General features: G+C 45.2%; 2 non-coding genes and 2 pseudogenes across 2 annotated transcripts; 2 read left to right on the top strand and 2 right to left on the bottom strand.

The window, feature by feature from the left end:
• Positions 1 to 3,890: 3,890 nt before the first annotated feature.
• Positions 3,891 to 4,006, bottom strand: LOC121857765. Its single transcript, XR_006087266.1, has one exon. It is a non-coding gene; the product is annotated as a U5 spliceosomal RNA (small nuclear RNA).
• A 9,234-nt stretch (positions 4,007 to 13,240) lies between these two features.
• On the bottom strand, positions 13,241 to 13,403 carry LOC121857754. The gene has a single exon (XR_006087263.1). It is a non-coding gene; the product is annotated as a U1 spliceosomal RNA (small nuclear RNA).
• A 1,317-nt stretch (positions 13,404 to 14,720) lies between these two features.
• LOC121857760 lies at positions 14,721 to 14,840 on the top strand (annotated as a pseudogene).
• A 4,296-nt stretch (positions 14,841 to 19,136) lies between these two features.
• Positions 19,137 to 19,313, top strand: LOC121857757 (annotated as a pseudogene).
• The last annotated feature ends 1,327 nt before the right edge of the window (positions 19,314 to 20,640 follow it).

The raw sequence follows: 20,640 nt of genomic DNA, 5'->3' as shown, positions 1-20,640 counted from the left end.
AGAAACTGCGGTCGTCACTGGGAGCGACCTATAATACCAGGCGTAGAAATAGTGCTGGTATGTCTCTAGGTGAAGCCCTCGTCTTTACCCACCGAGGGCGGTGTGCGAACGAGGTGCCCGTTGTGTATACCTAAAAGTCACAAGGAGTCACATACTTGCAGGTATGGAGTGTAACAGGTGTGTTGAGATGGTGCTACTATGTATGATAACCGACGGTGCTAAAATCCACACCAGTGGAGCAGTCTGATGTGTTAAGGGATATTGTAAGAAGGAACGACCGAGAGTCTGGAGCCCAGCTGGGTAACCAAAATTCCGTTCTTCTTCTGAGGAAGGCCAATTCATGTATGTTTTTTTACCAGTATGTGTTATAAGGAATAAATCAATTAAGACATGTTATGGTTTCCCCCTTCTTTACCCTCATCGATCTGGTCAATGGAAAACCTAACCCAATGCCAAGTCCATTCTGCCTGCTACCTAACGAGCTACATGCTGTCCAGAGGGGGTCTGGTGGCAGCGACCCTTAGACATTAAGATTAGAGTTAAATTATCCCCTTAAATTTAGTGACCCCAGATCTGGCAGTATAAGCCAATGGTCACAAATAACTGGAATACCCAAACTATTGTAAATAAAAAACTCTGTATCATTCTTTTAAATAAAATATATTCTTATTTCTCTCTTTTGCTACTTCCATACTTAGTACTAGTTGCGGGACCTGCTTCTCGGCCTTTTGGCTGAGCTGTGTGCTGGATGCCATCTTGTACTGAATTCCCGGCCAGGCAATCACGAATGTATCGTCAAGAGGCAGATGAGGGAGGAGCAAAGGGTTTGCCATTTTCGATTCCAGTGTGATGTGCAATACTGCCCCAACAAAGAGAGGCTTGATCAACCACAAAGTAGCCAGACATGTCCGACAATGGAGGAGGAGGAGGAGAGACAATCAACGTCAGGTGGAGCAAGGACAGCGGAACCAACAGGATGCCTTTTGGCTAAGATCAAAGTGTAGTATCTGTTCTTATCAGCTTAACGGGGAGTACATACTCAGTGTCCTTTTTACATAGAAGAAAGAACACAGATTTGGACTTTCTAAGAGGTGAAAGTATGAGAGTTGACTATACTATATTTTAGGAGGCGGGCAGGGAACCCGGTATTTCTCCATTGCTGTGGTTATTACTAAGACCATGCAGTGAGAGGAAACATACCGGGGGTACCCCAAAACCTGGTCCCGGAACCGAAAAGGTAACCCGGGACCCCACATGGGTGCTTCATTGTACCATGCTTTGGGATTTTGTATTTGCAGGCATCCTCGCAGAGCGTCCTTAGCGGAGCTGGCATAATCGACGAAGAGTGTCTCTAATTTCAAAGCATCAAGTATCTGCGGCATCCCAACGTGTCGCTGGAAGGGTTCCTTGAGCTTCCAGTATTCACCACAAGTTCCTCCGCTGAACTTCGGCGTCGGCCTTTGGGAGAACCTCATATTTTCTAACAGTTCTCTCACCCAGCCCTCGGACCTTGGCAGGTCGTCCTTTTGGTCCTTCATCAACGTTAGTGGTTTCGGTGAGCGAGCTTGATGCTCGGAAGTACTACTGCGCTCCCCCTGGTGAAATGTTCCCGGCTCCGCGGTTAAGGTGAGCACCGGGAGTCCTCTTGGAGTATATAGCGTTTTTTCGTCAGTTTTGGTTTGAGGAAGGTCGTGTCTCTGGTAGTGATAACACCTTTCCGCGATCTTCTGTTGTTGTTGAGCAAACGGCTCACTTCTCTCCATATCATTATCATCATCTGCGCAGTGTTTCCATTTTCGTGTTATGATCGTGTAAATAGAAGTTTTGGTGCTATTTCATAAAATCCATCTGGAGCTAAGCGTGTGCTCCACCATTACCGAAATGAATTGTAAACCTGTCTGGGGATTTTACTGAAAGAATATCATTATTTTAACGTAATATAAAACAGTACAGTATATTTCAATCCAAAGTTTCTCAAGTTCAATCTTTTACTTAAAATACTGTACTTGCAAGTGGTTTATGGGAATAAGATTAGTAATTTGCCTAAAATAAACACCTTGCATGTATATTGTGACGGTTCAGTTGTGTCAAGTGGCAGGGCAGGGTGTGGGATCCTTATAAACCAGTACACAGAACAAGGTACTGATGACACGAAAATTGGACAACGGCCGAGCAATTTTAGATCATCAACACAAGCCGAGTTATATGCATTGTTAGTAGGATTAGAAAATGTTGTAAAGAGGAATAAAGATATATATTTTTTTGTTGATAGTAGGGCAGCTTTAGATTCTTTGAGCAGCGGGAGTTCAGTCTTTGAACACATTATTGGTTTATGTAGAAAAATTGTAAATACAATAAGGAAAAAAGGCCATAGTTTTCGATTTGTATGGGCCCCTTCACATGTGGAGATTGGTCTTAATGAAGCAGTAGATATAATAGCAAAAAGAGTCACGGAAAAGGCCGAGATTGACAAAATATGTATTAAAACTTTGAAAAAATTATGAGCAAATTGCGGAAAATACAATCAATAGAAGATAATTTAAAAAGGAATGAAATATATGAGAAAAGTGAAACAATGAAACATTACTATCATGTTCTCATGAACACAAATTTTACAAATAGGAAAGATAGGAGCAGGTGGAAAGATTCGGTGTGTATGAGGTTAAGATTAGGGTATAAATATTACTAGGAACTTGGAGCCGAGAGAAGTGAACGGGATATGGAATGTAGAGTTTGTAGAACATCCAGGTCCCATACCCTGCCACATGGGATGCCCATTTCTTAATGTATATAGAAATGCCCAGATAAATAATGTCTCCAAGCAAATAGAATGGATGGTTAAAAATAGGAAAGTAGATGAAATATTCAAGAAATATAGAAATTTTGCATCTGGAATATAACTATGCACTATACAAGATATATCTGTATTAGGGATTTATGTGAGTCCTGAGAGGGACATTCCTGGACTGGGGTGGCGGACGACTTAAGTCACTTCATCCCTTTGAAATGTATTTTTTTTTATCTCAATAAACGTATCAATCAACTACGTGAAAATGAGACTACGAACTCATTTTACTTTCCTAAGATCCTTTTTTCAAACTTCGCTGTGACTGAGCTATCGAAGACCAGAATTAAATTGATTTCAAGGTTCAAGATGGCAGTCCCTGGTGAACGTTCCGGAGCGTTAGACAAGTAGTATTAGGTTACACCCGTTAGATTTTCAGAGATACGTGGCGTGAGAGTCCCCTTCAGGATAATTAATTAATTTCTTAATTAACACCCTTACAACAATTTCACCATGAACATCAGATTCTGTGATGTTCATATATGAAAAGGGGGTGACTTCAGCCACAGTTAACAATTACTGGCATCTCTAGGGATGACGTCAATGATACCTCATTCTTAAAGTAGATTTTACCCTGACTTATATTGACAATTTCACTAACAGTAAATACAATAGAAGCTTTCAACATCAGTCACAAAGGATCTTGAACGCTTCATCTGTAATCAGACATCTCTAAGTTGACGCAAAGTAAGGGTGTTCTCTCACCAATTCAAATTTCATGAACACCCTGTGCGGTATTTTGGAATACCTGAGTCTCTCCGGAGGACTCCGTTCTCCCGAAGTGGTTAGAGAACAAATATTTCAAGTAGGGAACTCAAAAGGCTTACAGATTTCAATTCAATTTCAAATTTAATAAGTGCATGAAATTAATTTTATGACAGATCTGTATTCTCCCAACCTGATTTAGATCTGTAATAGTCGGGATAATTGTTCCATCCAGGACGTTGTATATGTGAATAGATTTTTTTTTTTTACTACATTAGATCACATACACTTGATTACGACATTGTATGATTCTTTTCAGCTAATTTGAATTAGTTTTGTGAGCCCATGTGAATGGGCTAAGAAAAAATTAATTAAGACTCATTGAGTTGTTCCCCCCCACGGAAATCTTTAGTAAAAGGCGAAAGATTTATGCGTTCTGAAGGGAAACCAGAGCTATGGTCGCAAAGTTGTTCAAGACCCCAACAAACATTAACTTATAACATACATGGAGTTGTAGTTCCAGTCAAGAAAGACATTAAAGGTTTTATTGTCCAGTGTCTAGAAGAGTTTTAAAATAAGATTTACAAGTCCTTCGTAACATTTAAGACTACCGTGATTGGCAGTCAAAAGTGGTATTACTTAATGGCATAACTTAGTTCATAAATGTTCTGTTTTATAATATGGCCCTCATTGTGCAACCGTTTAGTCATAATTAATAGTAATCTAATATAATGAAAATAAACCTGGATCTTGATTATAGAAATGCTTTTATTCTTATGTAATATAAGTTATTTCAATGGTGATAACCACCGGTCTCTCATGTCTACCTACCACTATTACGCCTGTATGAAACTGGTAACTTCAGGTCCGCAGGAGTAGCAGTCCAATAAATCTTAAAAAAAAAAACAAAAAAAAAAACATTAAATAATTATTATAGCGCTTGAAATACTATCTACTGTTATATCAAAACATGAACGAGAAGAAAAGTCAAAAGCTAGCGAGCTACAACTTAAATTATTAGTATAAAAGATCAATAAAGAATTTTAAAATACAGCATGTCTAGTTGAGCCCGGATACTTTAACTCTCCTAATTTCCTTCAAACTTTCCCCTCATTTACGTCCACCTAACCCCCTCCCCCCCCGCCCCAATACTTCCAAAGTACTTCCAACAAAAACCCAGCAACAAATATTAGCCCTTCATCCTTATCTACAGGCTTCAAGTCAAGTTTGATAACGTAAAAAAAAACAAAAAAACATAGGAAAAAAATGCTTCTGTAACAGTGCCATGTAAATTGTCATGTTTTAGAGAAAATCTATGAGAATCTAGTTTAGACAATATTCCTGCCAAAAAGCCATTATAGAGGCATATTACACCAAAAAGAGCCTGCCTATGTGCCTACATCTTAGCCAATCACCGTGACCTCTAAGTGTGACGCGAAAGGCGCAGCTGAGCTGTTTTTTTTTTGTTTTTTTTATTGGACACCCCCTTACATCCTTGTTTAAGGTGAAGCGCAAAAGCGTTTACAGCGCCCAGCAGGGAAGCATGCTAAGTTCATGGTTGATGATGATGATGGGATGGAGAGAAGAGAGCCATTGGCTCAAGAAGGTGGAAGACGGTGTAGGAGGAATATGTCTCATGAGTTAAGGGCGTAGAAGCCTGAAGAGTCAAGGGCGTAGAAGCCTGAAGAGTCAGTGGTTTATGTCAAAGCAAGTTATTGGAAGCTCAAACAACTTTCCCTGAATACGAATTCGCAACTTTCGATTTATAGCAGGTACCTACTTTGCTGCCAGGTGAACAAGGACCAAGGGAAGCTGGCAAGTGTGTCGGAACAGGCGCCCCAGCTGAGCTGATTTGCTGAAAATTAGCGTCTCCTACCCAACTACAATTGGGTTGTACAGTAATAAGGTTGAACAAGAGGACAGAACATGATTATGTCTCGTTGGCAATTATGTTTATTGCAATGGTAATTACTTATCTATTTTCATGATAATTTCCGATAAAACGGTTTGATGGTACAATAAAAGCAGGTACTGTAAATATAGTAGGTGTTACAAGAAATATTAATACTTAGACAATAGATTTTTTTTAAGAGATGATTTAAAGGAAGGGAGCGTAGGCTTTGCTCGGATGTGTGGGGGTAAGTTGTTCCACACCTTCACACCGTGATATTTTATGGAGGAGTAGCTCTGGGTGCCTTAAGTTGTATCTCTGATTATACCGGAACTGGAAATAATTATTGTCAAGCAAGTGATTGATAGATTCAGATTGGAGAAACGCGCATGCGTGCGTAGTGTCAACAAAGGCTGTAAGAGACTGCTCCTTAAAATTCGTATTTCTGACGAATTCAGAGAGTCTACCAATCCCAGCCTGTGTAGACAACTACAGTAAGACCCAGTTATCAGCACAGTGGCATATATTTTTTTGTTACTTTTGGACTTTGTCATTTTTGGGGGATAAAACATCTGGTCCTACCACCCGATCCCTCTGAGCAAAGTTTTCAAGTTTGCGCATGCGCAGTGTGATAGTGTGACGTCATTACCACTCCACCTGACTGCAGTGTTGCCAACGTGTCCTATGCCCGCCGTTAAACGCTCCCGTTCGTTGGAAACGGCGGCAGTAGGTGACAGTGATGCTGACGACTTTCTTCTTGAAGACACGTCAAAGAAGAAACAGAAACCTCAGAAGTCAGGGTCTCCAGCAGGGGCCACGGCTCCCCCTTGCACCCCTTCTGGGGCTGTAGAGGGTGGACTCCTGTCATCAGGGTCCCCAAGTGAGCCTACATGTGGCTCAATGACCGACCCTCCGCCGACGATGGACATAGGGGATTCCCTTTGTCTCCCTGCCCCGTCGCGCCTTCGTCGTCTCGCCTTCCCTCGGGACTTGCCTCTGAGCACACGGACGACCTGGTTCTTCCGTCACTGCTCTCCACTTCAGGACTCAACACTTCGCCTCCGCCGAGGTCCCACAGCCGTGATAGTCACCACACAAATGGACGAGACGGTACGCCTGCTCACTCAGGTGGGCTTTCCTGCTCCCCAGGGGGAGGTGATGCTGCAGTTCACCATCATCACCCCAGAAACTCGTCGTACCAAGGTAATGGTTCGCCACGTACCCTGGGAGATCCCTATCGACGATCTTCGCCCTCTTCTCCCACAACTACTGGACATGGAGCGCCGCATCAACCCGGTCTCCAAACATCCATCCAACGAACTCATCGGCTGGTGGGTGGGCCCCCTCCCCCCGAAGGTGAATGTAGGACCAATTCACAACTGTCCTCTCGACCGATTTATCGGAACCCCGAAAATCTGTGGTCGTTGCCAATCGTGGAAACACCGCACCTGGGAGTGCACGAGGATGGTCGCCTGCGGTTTCTGTGCAGGTCCTCACGACACAGTGGAATGCAAATCGAAAATTCAGAACAAAATCCCAGTTATTCCACGGTGCGTCAATTGCCATGGCAGTCACCACGCCTGGAATGCCACTTGCCCACAGCGTCCTGGCACTCGCCCGGGGAAAACTTACCTTGTACCACCGCCCTCGTCTCTGACGAAGCCCCTGTCAACCAAACCTCAATCCTATCCACCACCGCCTCTTCCATCCACCAAGGATTTCCCATTGATCTCCTCTCCTCTACCACCCCCTCCATCACCCCTACCACCCATCCTTTCTCCCCTCCCTCCCTCTCCCTACCGTTCTTGGAACAAGGTCGTTGCCGGCCCTGCCACACAGTCACCACCATCTCCTGCCCACCTGGACCCCCGCTGTCTCTCACCAGCACCACCACCTCTTACTCAACTGAACCCTCACCGTCCCTCTCCGTCGCTACCACCACCACATGCCCAGTCGGGCCCTCGGCAATCCTCGCCGCCACCTCCAGCTCATGCACAGGTACACCAAGTTGGTTCTATGGAAACAATCACTCTCCGTCTGGATCGCCACTCCAAGCAAATCAACCTTCTCTCAACCCAACTCGACTTGTTTGTGAAAACAATTGCGACATTGCAGAAGCAACAACAACTCATTCTGGACACCCTGACCCAACAGGGGCGCGCTTTGCAAGCCCTGATGACCCGCCTCCTTCCATCTCCCGAGATGGAGGATCCATCCCTCGCTCTCCCACTCCTCCCTCTCCATTTCTCTCAACAGAATTTGGTACCTCCTCTGGAGCCCTGTCTAGCCCCCTCCGACTCATCTCACACCGGAGGCCGTTCCCTCCTCTTCTTACAATGGAACATCCAGGGACTTAGACCTCGCCGGACAGACCTCGCCCAGTTTGTGCTCTCCCATCAAGTAGATGTTGCTCTACTTCAGGAAACCATCACAGACGATGTTACTCCACTCCGCCTCTCTGGCTATTCTGTTTACACCCTGCCTCGGTACCGTGGGCAGGCTCGTGGCCTCCTCACCCTTGTGCGTAACACCATTCCATCTGTTCGTCTCCCTTCACCTGACTCACATGGACCCCTGTCTGAATTACTTTCTGTCTCCCTTACTCTTGGTGACCGGACCCTTCGTGTAGTCAATGTTCATTTCAAGAGTGATTCTCTGGACCCTCCGGTTCTTCACGACCTCCATGATGGGATTCCCACTATTGTTCTTGGCGACTTTAATGCCCGCCATCCCACTCTTACTCCGGATCATCCCACTCCATGTACCCTTAATGGATCACATCTCTCACAGTTTCTTAATGGGGATGATGATGTTCGCTTTCTTTGTCCTGACGATCCTACTCGCCTCCCCCATAGTTTCCTTGATGTTGGCTTACTATTGAACGGTCATACTTCCTTTCATCCTACCGTCTGCACCGAGCCTGCTCTGTATAGTGACCATCTTGCCGTTACTACCCATCTCAGGCTCTCCTTCTCTGCCCCGACATCAGCTCCTTATCGATCCCCTCGCCTTCGTCTCACACAAGATGCTGTTCCTTCCTTTACCCAATACCTTTCTACCTGGGCGGATTCCTATGTTGTCCCTCAGTCCCTTGACTCTTACAGCGCTGATTTTGTTGATGCTGTGTATGACTCTGTCAATCGCGCTACCCCTCCACGCCCTCCCCGTCACCCCAGAAGTGCCACCAACTACTGGTATCGTATCCCTGCCATGAGACATCTCCGGCAGGTAACCCGTGATCTCCACTCTGCCATACGGAGGTCTCGGTTTCCAGAGGACTGGGAAGACTTCAAAAATTGGTGCTCCTTTGCAACTCAGGAGCGCTGTCGGATACGTGAGGCGGACTGGCTATCCTTCACGGGGTCTCTATCGTTCCAGTCGTCACCCTCTTATGTATGGAATCGGATTAATGCTATACGGGGTACTCGACGGAGGCCGCCTCCCCACCCTGATCCCGCCTCCCTTGCCTGCTCTTTAATGGAGGACTGGGCACGAGCTTCCTCCCCAGAGGCACTTCCAGATCCAATGCAGGAGGCAGTGCAGGCCCGCATCGATGCGTCTGAGCCTGTTGTTCGTGCTGCTCTTACCTCCCCTGCCCCCACTGATCATCCCATCACACAGTTCGAGCTTGACAGTGCTCGTCGCTCTAGAAAAGACACCTCTCCTGGGGATGATCAGATAACCTACTCCGTCCTCAACGCCTGTACTAATATTCTTAACGGCCCCTTGCTTGCTCTCTACAATATGTCTTATGAACATGGGGTTCTCCCGTCCAACTGGAAAAATGCCACTATTATCCCCATCCCTAAGCCGGGAGATCCTGGGAAATATCGACCCATTAGTCTTACCTCCTGTGTTTGCAAGATGATGGAGAGGATACTCCATCGTCGCCTTCTTCACACCATAGGCGGCTTCCACAACTCCCTCAATGGTTTCATTCAACATCGCAGCACAGCACACTCCATTGCTTCCTTTTATTGCAATCAGACTGCCCGCATCTCCGTCTTCCTTGATATCAAGGGAGCTTTTGATGCGGCTCAGCCTGCCCTCATTTTAGCTGAACCTGCGCGGTTAAAGGGAGACTTCTTCGATGGATCGCCTATTACCTCACTGGACGTCAGGCCCAGGTTCGCGTTGAAGGCTCTATATCTCCTGTTCAAGAAATGAACCTCGGCACCCCTCAAGGTGGATTCCCGAGTCCCACCTTGTTTAACACTCAAGCACTCCATTGCATCTCCCGTAGCCGACAGAAATTGTACACTCAGGATATGCCAACTATGTCTTCCTCCAAGCCCGACTACCTTGATCTGGTCTCCAGAGTGTGTGATTCACTTGGTTTCCTTCTTTCAACTGCGAAAACAAAAGCCATGTGGCATGGTCATGTTATACCCCCCCCCCTCTTATAAGGAACGCCCTTGGACTGGGTTATCGAGACAAAATACCTGGGTAGGTATGTAACTCGCACACGGCAGATCCCTGAAGTCCACTATCTTCGAGACATGCTTTCGGCGTCTCGCTCCCCTCTCTACCATGTGCAGGGGTTCCCCTGGTGCCACCATCCCTGTACTTCGCACCATGTACAAGTCCTTTGTCAGTTCCTGTGTCGACTACTCCGCTCCTGCCCTCATCAACATTAGTAGGACTGCTGTCAACTGTCTTGAGTTATCCAGAGGAAAGCTGCTCGTATCATCCTTGGGGCTCCTCAGTGGACACGCTCTACTCCTTTATATACCAAACTTGGTCTTTCCCCCTTACAGGATCGTGTCCAGGAGTTTTACCTAAAAACTACCGTTTACATTCTACGGGATCCTCGGGGCAACTATGTCTAAGCCAACTTGACTCCTGCAGTCCGAGGCTGACCTCCATCTAGAAGACAGTGGCGAGGGTCACTCATCCGAGCCCTTCAGGAGCACGACCTCCTGCCTGATATTGTTGTCACCCTACTGTTGGTTCGTCTCCTTCTCCCTGGCTGTATTTTCAACCTGAAGTAATTGCCCTCGGTGGACTGCTCCCGAAATCCCAGGTGAACCCTGTTATCCTCTGCAAATGCCACCTATCCAGGATCGCCTACTGGTCCCCAGGTAAGGTCGTCCTTTACACTGATGGCTCTGTTGACCTCGTTACAGGTAGGGCCAGGGATGGTGTCCACAACTCCCGTCCCGATGCCCCTGAGCCTATCAAACTTTCTCTTAAGAGTTTCTGACGGGGCATCCTCCACTCAGGCTGAACTGATAGCCCTCCTTGCTGCCCTTCTCGCTGAGGAAGAAGCCGATGGTTTCTGCCCCTTGCTTGTCTGCTGCGATTCCAGGTCTGCTCTCAACAGGATTGCATTTGGATCAGGGGAGAATGAGGACCTCATCCTCCGAATACGAGGGTTAACATCCACACTTCAGGATGCAGGCCATACTGTGACATTCCTATGGATACCCAGTCATGTCGGTATCTTGGGGAAAGAGGTAGCAGATGGCCTTGCCAAGACTGGCTGCAACAAAGCCACATCTAACTACGTTGTTCCTCGAACACTTTTACAGCTTAGGACCCAAATTCGCCACAAACAGAGAGAAGCTCAGGAAGCAGCTACCCTCCTGGACTCCCTGCCCACCGACCTCTCATATGTCTATGGGAAAGAGTCGCGGAAAAGGGACGTGATTGCTGCCTGTATCATCATTGGGTATAACTTTGCTTGGGAGATGGATATCTCCACATCCCCTGAGCCTCTCTCGGTCCTTGTAATTCAGTTGCCTCTGAAGATGTCTTGAATAAAGACGAAAGCTAAGGTGCTCCGTTGTTCCCATTTTCCCGTGTGATTTTATCAAGATTTATCTTATCCACGTTTTCATTGTGGATTTACATGAAATACTGTATGTATATATATATATATATATATATATATATATATATATATATATATATATATATATATATATATATATATATATATATATATATATATATATATATATATATATATATATAGTGACAGGGCCGTGTATGTGGTGTCTTGTAAAGAAGTCATTGATTGCCCCCCCGAGGGGGCTAGTTTATTGGGCACCCCCTTACATCCTGTGCAAGGTGAAGCGCAGAAGCGTTTACAGCGCCCAACAGGGAAGTATGAAAAGTTCATACTTGCCTTTATGACTCGTACATTAAGGGCGTAAAAGCCTGAAGGGTCATAGGTTTTGTCAAGTTACATAAAGTGAGAGAATGATGAGTGTGTGGGGGGAAAGTTCCCGGTACATTTTATCTGTTTATGGCAAAGAGTGGCAGGTCCCTAATAATGTCAAATGCCAGGCCTGTCACTAGGAGGAGGGATATCTGGTCTGGGAGGGAAGAGGTGTTGGTAACGGCTGGGGACCTATAGGAGGAGGTCATAGGGCAAGTGAGGATGTAGTGAGAGAGGGTGTGAGAGTCGGGTTGGCCACAAAGTTTACAAACAGTGCGGCCAGGCTCAGGGTTGCCAATGTACTCCCATAGGTACCTGTACCCTAGGCGCAGTCTCATGTACATAATCTGTTGAGATCGAGTCAGGGATTGATACTCTTTGTAGTGGCGGTTGTCGTCACCGGTTACAGCGTCATAGTGGCATAGTGTGACGCTACCCCGTTGCTTCAGGTGTGTCCAATTTTCATCGAATGCCTCTCGTTGTGTGGCGTGTATGCGAGATTTGAGATGACTCAAGGAGAGGGCGAGAGCGGCTTCAATATCTTCTTCTTGTGTAGCTTCTTTGGCAAGCCGACCTACAGTGTCACAGGCAGTTATTCCTATAAGTGACGGGATCTAAATAAACTTGACACGGATGTCATCAGTTTGTTCTAGCCCGGCGACGGCGGCTAGGGTGTGTTGGGCGGCAGGGGAGGAGGGGGAGGCTAATTTGAGCCTCGCTAGCGCCGAAGTGCTGTCACTGATTATAAGGAGGTTCCAGCGTTCAGTGCGAGCATACAGTAGGTCGCCACCTCATGAATGCCCGCGAGGATGGCTATGCTTTCAGCATCAGTGGAGGAGGCCCAGTCGTGGACCCTGATTTTCCTGCAGGCCTGGCGCTCAGGAATCCACACAGCTGCCCCAGCGCTGCCCAGCGTGGTAACAGACCCATCACAGTAGACGAGGATAGGAGGGTGGGAGGTCTTAAGAGAGGAGGCGACATCATTAATCTGCTCAAGGCAGTTAAGTTTGAGCATATACCGCAGTTGGGTGGATTTACGACCAGGGAAGGTGTGGACGACTACATCAACACTCGGGGAAGTCCACGGCGGTAGAGGCGAATGAAAAGTGATTGATAGATTTGTAAACAAAGGGGCACAGCAGTAGGTGTTAACATCTTCGAATTTAAAAATTTTCAATATAGCTAATTTTTTATTTGTGTGATCTGTTTTTTTTTCAAGTAGGTCATTGTCCGTACAACTCTCTTTTGTGCAGTAACCAGAGATTATGTTTTTGAAGAGCTAGAGGCCCCGCCCCCCCATACTGTGTGACAGTGTATCAGGTGTTGGTAAACAAGATCATGATAGATTTCTTTCATTGCTGTGACAGTGAGTGACTGTCGAGTGTCATACAGACTATTAAAAAAAAACCAACTTCTTTCAATATTATGAGTTACTAGGCATCAATTAGAGAGTTTGAAAATCTTTCATTCACACTTAATTGTCAAAATATAAATCATATAAAAGTAGCGTAGAAAAAAAATTCTTTGCTGACCTTAAGCATAATTCAAGTACTATTTATTAACAGAGACCTTGTTAAGCTGTAAAAATACGCCGTTGTACCTTATATTTCTTATGTAATCCCTTATGAATTGTGTAAGGGGGATAGCGCGAACGCAGTCCCCCGCTAACAAAAATTGCGCACTCGAGTTAACCACATTTGGGTTAATCGCAAGGGTCAGCATCACCGGAGTGCAATGGTGAGCCTCGCCCTGGGAAAACCGCCTTCGTGATCACGGTATCTCCTGTGCCAGGTAAGTATGCCCTGAATTGTTCATCCTAAACCCTAACCTAACTTGACTGACTATCATTGTGCTGAACCATCTCTCTTATGTTATTGATTTAAATTTATAAACCAATTATATGATAACTTTTTATATAATTCGTAATATGCTAAAATAAAAATTGTCACATTAAAAGTGAGAGGCATATGATGGAAATAAACAAGTTTGGCTTTATAAACTATTCATTTCCATCAAAACACAAACATACGGGGTTAGATAATTTTAACTATTGATAATTTTTTCGCGTTTTTCTTGTGTCTAATTCAATATGATTTCCCATTAGATCCAAAATAAAGTAATTAATAGTATCTCAACCATCAACTTTAGATTGATTTGCCAGGATAAGTTTGTATAGAGGTAAGCCAAATTTTCTTCTGTAGCAAATTGATCCTGAAGTTTCTTCCTCTCACAATTAAGTCGTTTGGGATATTGCTTATGTACTTTATCTATTAATTATGAGGAACTTGCTATCCAGTGAGGGCTATCCCTCCTAATATAAAACTGAACATTGTGGAAATACTTTATTTGGCATAGTAATGAGATCAATATAGCCCAGAATCATTTTATTGGAAAATTGACTAATAACCAAACTAGAAATTGATACAATTCCAAATTTTCTACAATTATATGCAATAAATATTTATACTTTTGTAAGCATTTTACAAATACTTCAGGAACTACTTCTCTGGGCGGAGCTTCATTTTTTCATGAAGGTTGGCATACACGGTTCATAAAGTAATTGTCTCAATCATTTAGGCACTATCATTTTTAGTGCAATTTATACTTTTCATAATGCAACGGAAATTAGTTTTCCAGCTTCTATGTAAAAAATAAAATAACAAAAACAGCGGGTGTATTGTTGGTATCATAGTTAAAAAACATTGGCAACCGGCGTATCTCTTCATGGGGAAAGTACAGTGTAGGGTATGCGTCCTTCAGTCTGTCCTTCAAACATGCCAGTTTCTTCCTTCACTAACACTGGTCAATAATGTTCATAAAGAAAAAAGAAAGAAAGAATGAAAGAAAGAAATAACGAACAAAAGTGATTTTTTTTTTAAGATTAAGGAAAACTAAAAATTGTAAATGGTAATATAACAATGAAGTGTAAAGAATAGTATAATAATTGGTAATATAATTACGGTTTTTGTTATTATAGATTACTAGTGTTGATGCATAAGGAGTTTGACTGTTTATCTGCAAACAGAACTCGAGATAAATTCTTGTTGCACCAATTTAAAACTAAAGTAAGGTTATTGTGTAATGTGCATTGCTTTGATTGCAACACAACAATCGTCATCGCTTCTCGGCCTTTTGGCTAAGATCAAAGTGTAGTATCTGTTCTTATCAGCTTAATGGAGAGTACATAATCAGTGTTCTTTTTTACATAGAAGGAAGAGCACAGATTTGGACTTTCTTGGGGTGAAAGTAACAGAGTTACTCCTTTGTTGTTTTAGGTGGCGAGCAGGGAACCCAGTATTTCACCATTGCTGTGGTTATTACCAATACCATGCAGTGAGAGGAAACATACCGGGGGGGCCTGCAAAGCCCCAAACCTGGTCCCACGGGACCCCACGTGGGTGCTTCTCACACGTGGCTATTCCCTCCTCTCTGTACTTCCTTACTTCGTACTGGCTGAGGGACCTGCACTCATAGAAGTGTATTCGTCCCAAAGTCCCTCCCCGGTAAACCATCACCTTGCGATCGAGTGGGTTTGTGATGGCGAAAGGGAGGTCGGTACACAACTCTCGGCCGATCCTCCAGGAATACCGTGATAGTGCGGGTACACCCTGGTAAGGGGGTTGTCATGTGTGTGTGGGTGTTCGTGTGGGTAAAGCAAGATGGACGACGAAGAGCCAAGGGGAAGAAACGAAGGAGATCGCCAGCCGGAAAGAAGAAACCGAATGCTGACCATATGGTTCCCTGCACCACCATCCTTCAAATGCACAGAGAGGACGCAGGGATGCCCATGGGAATGTGCGTCATCGGGGTGGTCTGGCTGCAAGCAATCACTAGTCCGACATCTAAAGGAAGCCCACAACAAGAAAATCAACGAATATATGAACATGTGTGCAGGGTGCTATCTGGTACTGACTATCCGGCCAAGCAATCACACGTGCATCCTCAACAGGCAGATGAGGGAGGAGCAAAGGGTTCCCCATTTTCGTTTCCAGTGCGACGTGCAATACTGCCACTACTCTGCCCCAACAAAGAGAGGATTGAATAACCACAAGGTAGCAACACATGTACGGCAGTGGAGGAGGAGAGACAACCAACGTCAGGCGGAGCAACGACAGGGGAACCAACAGGCTGAAGGCAATCCAGCAAGCGCCCAGCCCTCACAGGAAGTTGGGGAAAATAGGGATAACGAGCAGAGGGAGCAGCCACAGAATTACGAGCAACAGCAGCAAAGAGAAACACAAGGGCAACGAGAAAGGCACAGATGGACACCTCCACCCAGGGATGGAGAAGTGGAAGGACCAGAGACACCACGCCCCGTCTCTGGGAGAAGTACACCAGTGTCACCACTGAGCCCAGACGATCAAGAAACGCGACTGAGGTCGATAACGCCGAGCCAGCTGCTCCAAAATGAACCCTCACCAAGAGAGGAATCACAGCACCCAGGGGACCTGACACCCCTCTTGCACATGCCAAGAATGCCACTGTCACCTCTAAGCCCCGATGAAGAACATGGTGGAGACAGTACCCGAACAGGGGAACAGATAATGCAAAGTCAAGAAACAAATGAAGGAAGACAAAGTAATCTCAGTGAATCCCCTACACCACTATCGCAAAGTGAAGCAACTCAAACACTAAGTGGTGAAGGCAACATACAGGAGCAGATTGGCATAACGCCTGAACCAAATGAAGAGCGAGATGAAGCTGAGGAGACATGGATACTGGAGCCGTTTCTGGGCACAGTGTATGAGATCCAGCGGAACCCGGACTGGGCAAGATTTGAAGAAGTACTGATTGAGATCGAGGTAGCAATACAAGCGGCAAACAGGATAAACATCTCTCAAGGACAGAACACGACCAGGAAAATCACCGATGCCAATGATTGCAAACAGATCCAGAGGCTGTACAAATACAACCGTCGCCGAGCAATACGGCTAATTGCCGAAGGGAACGGCGCAAGATGTGAAATAAGCAAGGAGAGAATAGAGGAACACTTCCAACACATGATGGTTGAAAAGGATTGTGACCTAAATACCGTGGAGCACATTCCCGAACCGCCACACGACAGACCAGAGATGGAAATGCAGCCCTTCACAGAGAAGGAAGTATTTACAAAACTAGCAGCAGCAGAGAATTCGTCACCAGGTGAAGACAGAATATCATATGAGAACTGGAGAAAGGCTGACCCAAGCTGCCGAGTTATGGCAGCCATATTCAACGTGTGTCTGAGAGCCAAGAGAATACCAGTCTCCTGGAAACGATACAGAACAATACTTGTCCCCAAAAAAGGTGGTAACCCAGAAGTCGTTTCAAATTGGAGGCCTATAACACTGAGCCGCACAATATACAAGGTGTACACGGGATGCCTCACAGCACGACTCAGAAGGTGGCTCGTTGACAACGAGGTACTGTGCGCCGCACAGAAAGGATTCATGCCAAGTGATGGGGTGATAGAACACAACTACATACTTCAACATCACATGGACGATGCACGACGGAACAATGGCGATACCTGCATAGCAGCACTCGACTTGACCAATGCATTTGGCTCAGTGTCACTGGACCTCATTAAAAGAGCGCTCAACCGTATAGGGGTGGGACGGGATTTTGAAACAGTAGCAGGAGACATCATCAGTGGCAAGACGACAAGAATACTAACAAAGGAAGGAGAAACAGAAGAGATACCAGTGCAATGCGGTGTGCAACAGGGGTGCCCAATAAGTGGTCTCCTGTTCAATATAGCGGTCGAACCACTGTTGCGGAAAATCGCGGCCGAAGGAATGATACTGGACCAACAGCACAAGCACCCATGCTTAGCATATGCAGACGATATAACCATCATTACAAAACAGCAAGATAATCTACAGCAACTCCTCTACATAGCAACAGAACAATGCAGTATGATGGGACTGGACCTAAATCCTAGCAAAAGCTCATCATTGCACCTGTCTGGACGAAGACCTCGAGGAATGCGCCAGACACAGTTCTACGTGGGAGAAACGCCCATCCAATGGAAGAGCGATGGCGAAGCAACGCTCTTCTTGGGACGACCAGTTGGGTTCCATCTTCTGCCAAACATCCAAACAGTAGAGGAACTAATGCAACTCGGGACCAAAATACTGACAAGCAAGCTAGCACCGTGGCAGAGAATAGATGCAGTCAAGACATTCATGTTCCCAGCAGGAGTGCATGCAATGAGGACTTGGCAACTGAGGAAAACTGACTGGGCACACCTGGACAACGAAATGAAGGCAATGCTTAAACACACGCTACATCTACCGTCAAGAGCGTCGAATGAGTACTTGTACGGAAGCAGTAAAGCTGGAGCGTGTGGTGTCCCAATCGCGGCAGAAGACTCTGACATTTTCCTGGTGGATACCGCATATAAATTACAGGGAAATAGCCAGAGAAGAATGCCGGCGAGTGGCAACAATGACAACACGACAGGAGCCAAGCATGACCGACGCATGCAGGTACTTAACACAGGGAGAGATGCAAACGCGAGGAGGAGACCACCAAACCATCTGGTCTAGAGCCAGGTGTGCCTCAGGCCGAATGGGGGGTTCCTGGATAGCAGAGGGAAGAGACAACATCAAGATAAAATGCACGGACTCCATCATTGAAGAAAAAGATAGAAGGAAGGTAGCCAAAACCATCCGGAGCCAGCGACGACAGATGAGAGATGAAGTTCTGCAGAATAAGCCTGACCAAGGGAAAGTGATGAAGCTCGTAGCACAAGAGAGAGCATCATCAGCTTTTGTTCGAAATGGAGCGTATACAACCTTCGCAGACTGGCGTTTCATACACCGAGCAAGACTGAACCTACTCCCCGTCAATGGAGCGAAGCGAGGCCAGAATAGGGATCGGAGATGTCGTCGGTGCAATAGAGAAGAAACGCTCCCACATGTAGTAAACCACTGCATGATACACTCTCGAGCCATACAAAAGCGACATAATGCCCTGGTGGATAGAGTATGAAAAGCCGCAGAAGGTCGACATTGGAAGGTCATGTCGGCAAATGAACGAGTACCAGGAGCAGCAGACAATGGACGTCCAGACCTGGTGATTGAAAAGAACCGAGAAGTGATCCTGATCGACGTCACCTGCCCATTCGAGAATGGACAAGAGGCATTTAAAGAAGCAAGACTGAGGAAAGAAGAAAAGTATGCAGAACTGGCAGCAGAGATGAGAAGACAATACCAGCAGGTGAAGGTGGCTGCATTCATAGTGGGACCCCTGGGAGCATACGACCCGGAGAACGAGAAGCTGATGAAGAGACTGGCATCAAAGGGATACCTGCGCCTCTTCAGGAAACTGTGTGTAAGTGATGCCATTCGCTGGTCGAGAATGATTTATATAGAACATACCTCAGGTGCTAGACAGTATGTAGGGTGAAATAAACCCAAAGTCAAGATAGAAGAAAGAATAGGTTCTAGTTAGTGGAATAGGAACACTATGTATAAAATGTAATAGATAGTCAGCCAAATGTCACAAATTACTGGAATACCCAAACTATTGTAAATAAAAAACAATGTATCATTCTTTTAAATAAATAAAATCTGTTCTTATCAGCTTAATATCTGATACGATCCCCATGTGGGATCTTCGATATTAAACTGATTTTTGGATCATGGCGAAGTGCTAGGGGCTTGCTCCACCTTTGCCGCGGATCGGCCCGGTATTGCAGTATCTCCGGGATCGGTCCACTCCCCATGGGGAGAAATTAAAGCAAATATATTACATTTTATTTAAAGATGGCCATGGGCATATAATGTCTTATAATCGCTGTATATATGTCACGGTCAGACACAGGTGCGACTTCTTTCTGGGTTGCAAAAAAGCAGGATGTAATTGTCCGTTTATTCGGTCCTTGGTAGGTTACAATATGCGGAGTTACACATGCATGAGTATGATGTGACAAACATGGATAAGAACATAAGAATGGAGGAAACTGCAGCGGGCTTATTGGCCCATACTGGGCAGTCCCGTTTACACCCAACCCCAATTGCTCATATGAGCATCCAACCTATGTTTGAAGCAATTCAGCGAATTCGAGTTAATGATGATATTTGGTAACTTGTTCCATTCATCCACTACTCTGTTTCCAAACCAGTGTTTACCTATTTCACGCCGAAATCTAAATTTGTCTAATTTAAAACCATTGTTACGAGTTCGCTCCTGGTTGGATAATTTGAGTACCTTTGTAATGTCCCCTTTGTTTAGCCCTGTCTTCCACTTATACACCTCTATCAGGTCGCCCCTCGCTCTACGTCTCTCGAGGGAGTGCAAATTAAGATGCTTTAACCTGTCTCTATACTCAAGGTTCCTAATGCCCGGGATTAATCTTGTCATTCTCCTCTGAATTCTTTCCAAGGATTCTATATCCATTCTGTAATACGGTGACCGGAACTGAACTGCGTAATCCAGGTGTGGTCTCACAAGAGCAAGATACAGTTTTAGGATGACCTCGCTAGTCTTGTAACTAACACTCCTTTGTATGAACCCAAGTACTTTATTAGCCTTGTTACGAGCAAAAACACATTGTTTACTTGGCTTAAGGTTCCTACTTATCATTACTCCTAAATCTCTCTCACAGTCGGATTTCTCTATGGCATCGTTGTTCATCTGGTATCTGGTTCCCTGTTTACATCTCCTATACTGAGTACTTTACATTTGTCGACGTTGAATTTCATCTGCCATTTTTCAGACCATTCGAAAAATTTGTTTAGATCTTCCTGTAGTTTTGCCGAGTCCTCGTCAGATTTGATAACACGTCCTATTTGATGTCATCAGCAAATTTCTTATATTTGTATCTGTGCAAATATCTATGTCGTTTTATATAATAAACAATAATGGTCAAATACTGAGCCTTGAGGAACTCCACTTGTGACGTTGCTCAATGGGACTTAGTGCCGTTAATGCTCACTTTCGCTGTTTCCTGTCCTGTAACACGCCTAATCCATTTAAGGATGTACCTTTGATGTATGAGCTTCTACCTTTCTAGTGGTACTTTCGTAGGGGACTCTGTCGAAGGCTTTG

This window comes from Homarus americanus, unplaced genomic scaffold (assembly GCF_018991925.1).
Source record: "Homarus americanus isolate GMGI-L3 unplaced genomic scaffold, GMGI_Hamer_2.0 scaffold42566, whole genome shotgun sequence".
Taxonomy (NCBI): domain Eukaryota; kingdom Metazoa; phylum Arthropoda; class Malacostraca; order Decapoda; family Nephropidae; genus Homarus; species Homarus americanus.
This window is presented reverse-complemented; position numbering and strand designations above follow the sequence as displayed.